We start from the raw sequence: 6,871 nt of genomic DNA, 5'->3' as shown, positions 1-6,871 counted from the left end.
ACACACACACACACACACACACACACACACACACACTGGACACACACACACACATACTGAACACACACACACACACTGGACACACAATGACACACACTGGAAACACAAACACACTTGATACACACACACTGTACACACTCACACACACACACTGAACACACACACACCGGACAAACACACACTGGATACACACACACACACACACAGGACACACACACACTGATCACACACACACTGGACACACACAGGACAAAAACACCCACACACTGGACACACACACACACAATGGACACACAAACACACTGGACACACACACACACACACTGAACACACACACACTGGACACACACACACTGGACACACACACTGGACACATACACACACACACACACACACACACTGGACAAACACACACACACACACACACACAGGACACACACTCATACACACTGGACACACACACATACACACTGGAAACACACACAGGACACACACATACACACTGGAAACACACACACCTGACACACACACACACAGGACACACACACACACACACACTGGACACACACACTCACACAAACTGGACACACACACACACACCTGACACACACACACACACACACACAGGACACACACACACACTGGACACACACACACACACACACTGGACACACACACTGACACACACTGGACAAACACACACACACACCTGACACACACACAGGACACACACAAACACACACTGGACACACACACTAGACACACACACACTCACACACACTGGACACACACACTGGACACACACACATACGCTGGACACACACACACACACACACACTCACACATGGACCCACACACATACACACTGGACACACACACACACTGGACACACACACACACACTGAACACACACACACACACACACACACACACACAAGGACACACACAAACACAATGGACACAAACACACACACACACACACTGGACACACACACTCACACACACTGGACACACACACATACACACTTACACACACACACACTCACACACACTGGACACACACACACACACTGGACACACACACTCACACCACACTGGACACACACACATACGCTGGACACACACACACCTGACACACACACAGGACACACACACACACTGTACACACACACACACATTGGACACACACACACACACACAAACACTGGACACACACACTCACACACACTGGACACACACACACACTGGACACACACACATACACACTTACACACACACACACACACACACACCTGGACACACACACTCCACACACACTGGACACACACAAACACATACACACACTGGACGCACACACTGGACACACACACATACGCTGGACACACACACACTGGACACACACACACACACTCACACTGAACCCACACACATACACAATGGACACACACACACACGACACACACACATACACACTGGACACACACCTGACACAAACACACAGGACACACACACTGGACACACACACACACACACACACACACTGGACACAAACACACACACTGGACACACACACTCACACACACTGGACACACACTGGACACACACACACACACACACACTGGACACATTTCCATGTGTTGGATTTTGATGAAAGGAAATCCCATATAGCCTACTGGACAGGACTTTGCTATGGCATCTTCTGTTTGGGTGTCTCAGGTCAGGTCTGAGCCATGATCAGAATGTGTCTCTGTGTCTATTTCCAGCCCTGCCATTTCTACCTGTCCTGATCTAGTGTTTCACCCTGACCTCCTCACACCGTCTCACTGTCCATGTCTGCTTTTAGCTCCCACCTCTACTTCACTGTGTCATAATGGACCTTATGCTTGTTATGTTACCTCCGTAACCAGTTATCAAACATACTGACCTTTCTGACCCTATCCCATGGCCCTACTTTCTACAACTGAACATTTAAATTCCTCTATGAGTTTTGTTTCGTGTCCATTTACTTATCTATGTTTTTGTTGTACATTGGGGTTGTGCTGCAGAGCATCATGGGGGGTTTGTATGTGTTGAGATGATCACGTTCCAGATAAATGGTTGAACTGATTCCTGTCTCCCGTCTTATCATTATTGAATTGTTATACAGACGTGGTTATGAAACCCACCAGACATAACAAAAGATTGGTGATGAGTATGTCTGAATCTACAGGAACTATTCTGTCTGGAAGAAGTGGGTTTTTACAACTGTTTAAAACTGTTATTTTCTGTGGTCCAGAATAGGCTAATGTTAGCACAGTGTATTGATAGCAGAGGCAAGTGCATAGTCTAGCTAGCTAAGAAAGAGTTAACATCGTCATGGACGGCAGAAAAGGACACGAGACGGACATCGGAGCGGGAAAACAACGTGATTAAAAGGGAGGAATAAACAGTGATTAAAGGAAAGGACATTTATTCAGCTGTGAAGACAAACCTTTTAATTAAATCTGCTAAATGAGCGAACTTAGGAGGAAACGTCAGTCAGTGAAGTGAATGAAGATCACCTGACTGAGGAAAATATTGCTTTGGTTGAGGACAATACTGAAGTGAGTGACAATCAGGAGCATTGGACAGTTTGGTGAAAGTATTGAGCAGTGGAGCTCATATACAGAACAGTTTGAATATTTTGTTCTTGTAAATGACATGGATGAGGACAACATTGTGCCTACATGTTTTAGTGTAATGGGGCCAAAGACATTTAATTTACTAGGCAGCCTGCTGCAGCTAGACTGTAACGTGAACGCTGGAAGTCAGGAAGCAAGTACAGGAAGTGAATTTAATAATACATAGAACAAAACAAGAAACAGGAGTAGCGTACAGACATTAAGCCCTGAAACAGAATCAATAACGCCTGGGGAAGGAACCAAAGGGAGTGACTGATATAGGAGAGGTAATCAGGAAGGGGATGGAGTCCAGGTGAGTCTGATTGGTCGCAGGTGGCGTAACGATGGTGACAGCTGTGCATAATAATGAGCTGACTGGTGACCTGGAACGCCGGAGAGGGAGTATACGGGACACAGACAGAACAGGTAATAAGACGTGTGGGGATATTGTGGAGATACTTCAGTAGAATTTACCTCGTCCTGACTTCAATTAAACTCTGTCTGGGAAACCGCCCCTCAGTCTCTCATCTACTCTGAGCTCAGATGGGGAAACATGAGAAGAGTTTCATTCCAAAACGCTATATATCACTTTTCAGAAGTTTTGGTAAATTTGCCTTTATTGTTTAAAGAAATTATGAAAGAGATTGGTGTGTTTTTTTAACTATCTAATCATGGTATGGGGTTGTTCAATGACAGACATGTATTTGTTTAAAATCTATAATTTGATGCTTTCATTTCAGATAGACAAATAATCAAATATATATCTGCCTCACTCTCAGAGAAATAAGTGCTAGGTTTTACACAGTCAAATGTAAAAAATAACTACATTTTTAATAAAGATCTGTACAAATATAATATCTGTAAAATCAATACTACAGTAATATGATATTTGTGTTTAAAACCTTACATTTTACATTTTAGTCATTTAGCAGATGGTCTCATCCAGGGTCCGGTTTCCCAAAAGCATCTTAAGGCCAAGTTTATCGCTAGAACCTTTGTAGGAGCATCGTTAAATCTCTGAGCAGTTCCCCAAAACCATCGTTATTAACGTTACACTTGAAAACGCTTGTAATCTAAAGCCTGCCACAGACCATTCGTACTCGTAGAACAGGTAAATCTCAGGGGTTAAAGCAAAAAAAAATACTTAAGTCGACCTCAGATTGATTGTCTTGTGCTAAATTAATCTCCCCTTTCATGTAAACAAGTCATGACCGTCATGCTTTTAGGAAAAGAGGATCATTTTTGTAAATGTATTAAAACAGCAAATTTGACCAATTTCAGTCCCCTTGCCCAGGGTTCCCAGGGTCCTCCTGGGGATACTTCTTGAGAAGCTCAGTTCTAAGAAGCTCAGTTCTGGTGACAAGAAAAAGGCCGTTCTACTCCAGAATGAATGGAAATACAATGATGCTGACACCATCTAAAATATCATTTCCACCTCCATGAATGAGCCCAATAAGATATTGGTAAAGATAATGTTAAATGATTTTAACATATTGAACCATATAGCCTGTATGCATGGTCTAATAACAGATGTTAAATGATTTTAACATATTGAACCATATAGCCTATATTCATGGTCTATTATCAGATGGTAAATTATTTTAACATATTGAACCATATAGCCTGTATGCATGGTCTATTATCAGAAGGTAAATGATTTTAACATATTGAACCATATAGCCTGTATTGATGGTCTATTAGCATATGTTAAATGATTTTAACATATTGAACCATATATCCTATATTCATGGTCTATTATCAGATGGTAAATGATTTTAACATATTGAACCATATATCCTGTATTCATGGTCTATTATCAGATGTTAAATGATTTTAACATATTGAACCATATATCCTATATTCATGGTCTATTATCAGATGTTAAATGATTTTAACATATTGAACCATATATCCTATACTGTGCCACTAGAGATCCTGGTTCGAATCCAGGCTCTGTCGTAGCCGGCCGCGACCGGGAGACCCATGGGGCGGCGCACAATTGGCCCAGCGTTGTCCAGGGTAGGGGAGGGAATGGCCGGCAGGGATGTAGCTCAGTTGGTAGAGCATGGCGTTTGCAACGCCAGGGTTGTGGGTTCGATTCCCACGGGGGGTCAGTATGAAAAAATAAATAAATAATGTATGCACTAACTGTAAGTCGCTCTGGATAAGAGCGTCTGCTAAATGACTAAAATGTAATGTAAATGTAATATTCATGGTCTATTAGCATATGTTAAATGATTTTAACATATTGAACCATATATCCTATATGCATGTTCTATTACCAGATGTTAAATGATTTTAACATATTGAACCATATATCCTATATTCATGGTCTATTATCAGATGTGCTATTAGCAATAAGCATGATCACCTGTAGCCCAACGGATGCAGCATAGTGGCTATAAATGAAGCATGGGGTTTGTCCATCTGCATTTACCCCATTGGACACAACTTCCTGATTATTATTATTATTATTATTATTATTATTATTATTATTATTATTCACTCAGAATTGTTGTTGGGGGGGTTTCTATTACAAAGTTGCCCTTTTAAGATGCCGTTGCCCCTTTAAGAGCTCTGTTGCAAATGTGCCTAAACCATGGTTGATACTCCGGTTGTAACTGCATTTTTAAAACAACGCATTAGCGCAATTGTAGGAGTATAGAAATAAACGTGTTATCAATGGAAAGCTTGGATCCCCCTCTTTTTTTAACAAAGGTCAAAACTGCTTTCAAAAGTGTTTTCCCCGTGATTGCATTAAGAGTTGTTGTCCGTTGACTGCTTGAATAAACGGCCCTACAAAGGCAAAGAGCATCAACTAGAAAACAGTCCAACTGAAGACAAAAAAGGCTTTAAAGTTGTTTTTGCTGTTCAGCCAAATATGTCGTAGGTAGATAAGTGTAAATGCACTGATGTATCATCTTATTATGACCACTGATCTGACCTATGACCCCTTAAATGCTGATACTGCACTCTGCCTTTGTATGACCTTAAACAGCTGTATGGGTCATGCAAAAGCAAAGTGCAGTATCTAAAAAATCTAAATGTGTTTATCCAGCTTTCTTGTTGTTTTTAATGGTGTTGTGTAGTTGTGTTTTCATGTTTTGAATGTTGTATTGTAGCAACCCTCAAGCTGTTTTTATCCATAAGGTAAGAACTATTTCATCACGGAGAATGTTTATACTTATGTGACTTTGTATTACTATCAATGCTGTCATTTTCTTTATGTTAGCGAGCGTTTCAATATTTAGTTTGCTATCTTTCTTACCATTATCTGGGTATTTTGCATTTCAATGCGAGTTAAACCATAATGTTTCTGCGTGATTGTGCCATGTTTATTCTGGTGATAACTGGATCACTGGCTGTCTCATGGAGTGTGTGAGGGTGAGTGTCATGGTCGGGATGGCCTGAACTCAGAGCCTGATAGAATACCAAGGAAAACCGTAGTAACTGCAGTAGAACATGGTGGAACAAAGCCAGATGGCAGTAACCTCACTTACTGCTGTTTCCTTGGTTTTTACTGGGATTTTGTAGTTGCATCAAATTTGACCCTCCATTTTCTCTGAAACGGAAGATATTTGAACCAGGACACTTTGTCACAAGATATAACAGATACTATGAAGCCTGATTTAGGTCTGAACTCATCTTTGACCAAATGTGTAGCAGCAGTTTGCAATTGTATGGCAGAATAGCTGTGCACATAATCCTAATACCTCTTCATGGACTACATTTGAACACTTAAACATTGTCTTCTTTTTAGGCGGGACCTGGTATGGTGTGGTCACATTGCCTAGTGGTTAGAACATTGGGCCAGTAACTTAAAGGTTGCTGGTTCGAATACCTGAGCCGTCAATGTGAAAATCTGTTGATGTGCCCTTAAGCAAGGCACTTAACACTAACTTGCTTCATGGGTGCTGTACTACTATGCCTTACCCTGTAACACAACACATTTCACTGCACCTATCCGGTGTATCTGACAATAAAAACATATATATTTTTTTGCAATTACAACAGTTAATTTAACAATGCTGGTTATAACTCTTGTTGACGTTGATCCAAGGACACCTTGACTTGCATTACCCTCTTACTGCAGAAAAATATTCTCATGAAATCATGTGACTTATAGTTAGAGAGAACGATTCCTGTAAACGCACGCTGCTACAAGCAGGAAACAAGGTATGGACAAACCAGAAATGGGACATTTCTGTTTGATAGTAACCCTGAATGATGAA

The sequence above is a fragment of the Coregonus clupeaformis genome, unplaced genomic scaffold (assembly GCF_020615455.1).
Source record: "Coregonus clupeaformis isolate EN_2021a unplaced genomic scaffold, ASM2061545v1 scaf0415, whole genome shotgun sequence".
Lineage (NCBI taxonomy): Eukaryota > Metazoa > Chordata > Actinopteri > Salmoniformes > Salmonidae > Coregonus > Coregonus clupeaformis.
This window is presented reverse-complemented; position numbering follows the sequence as displayed.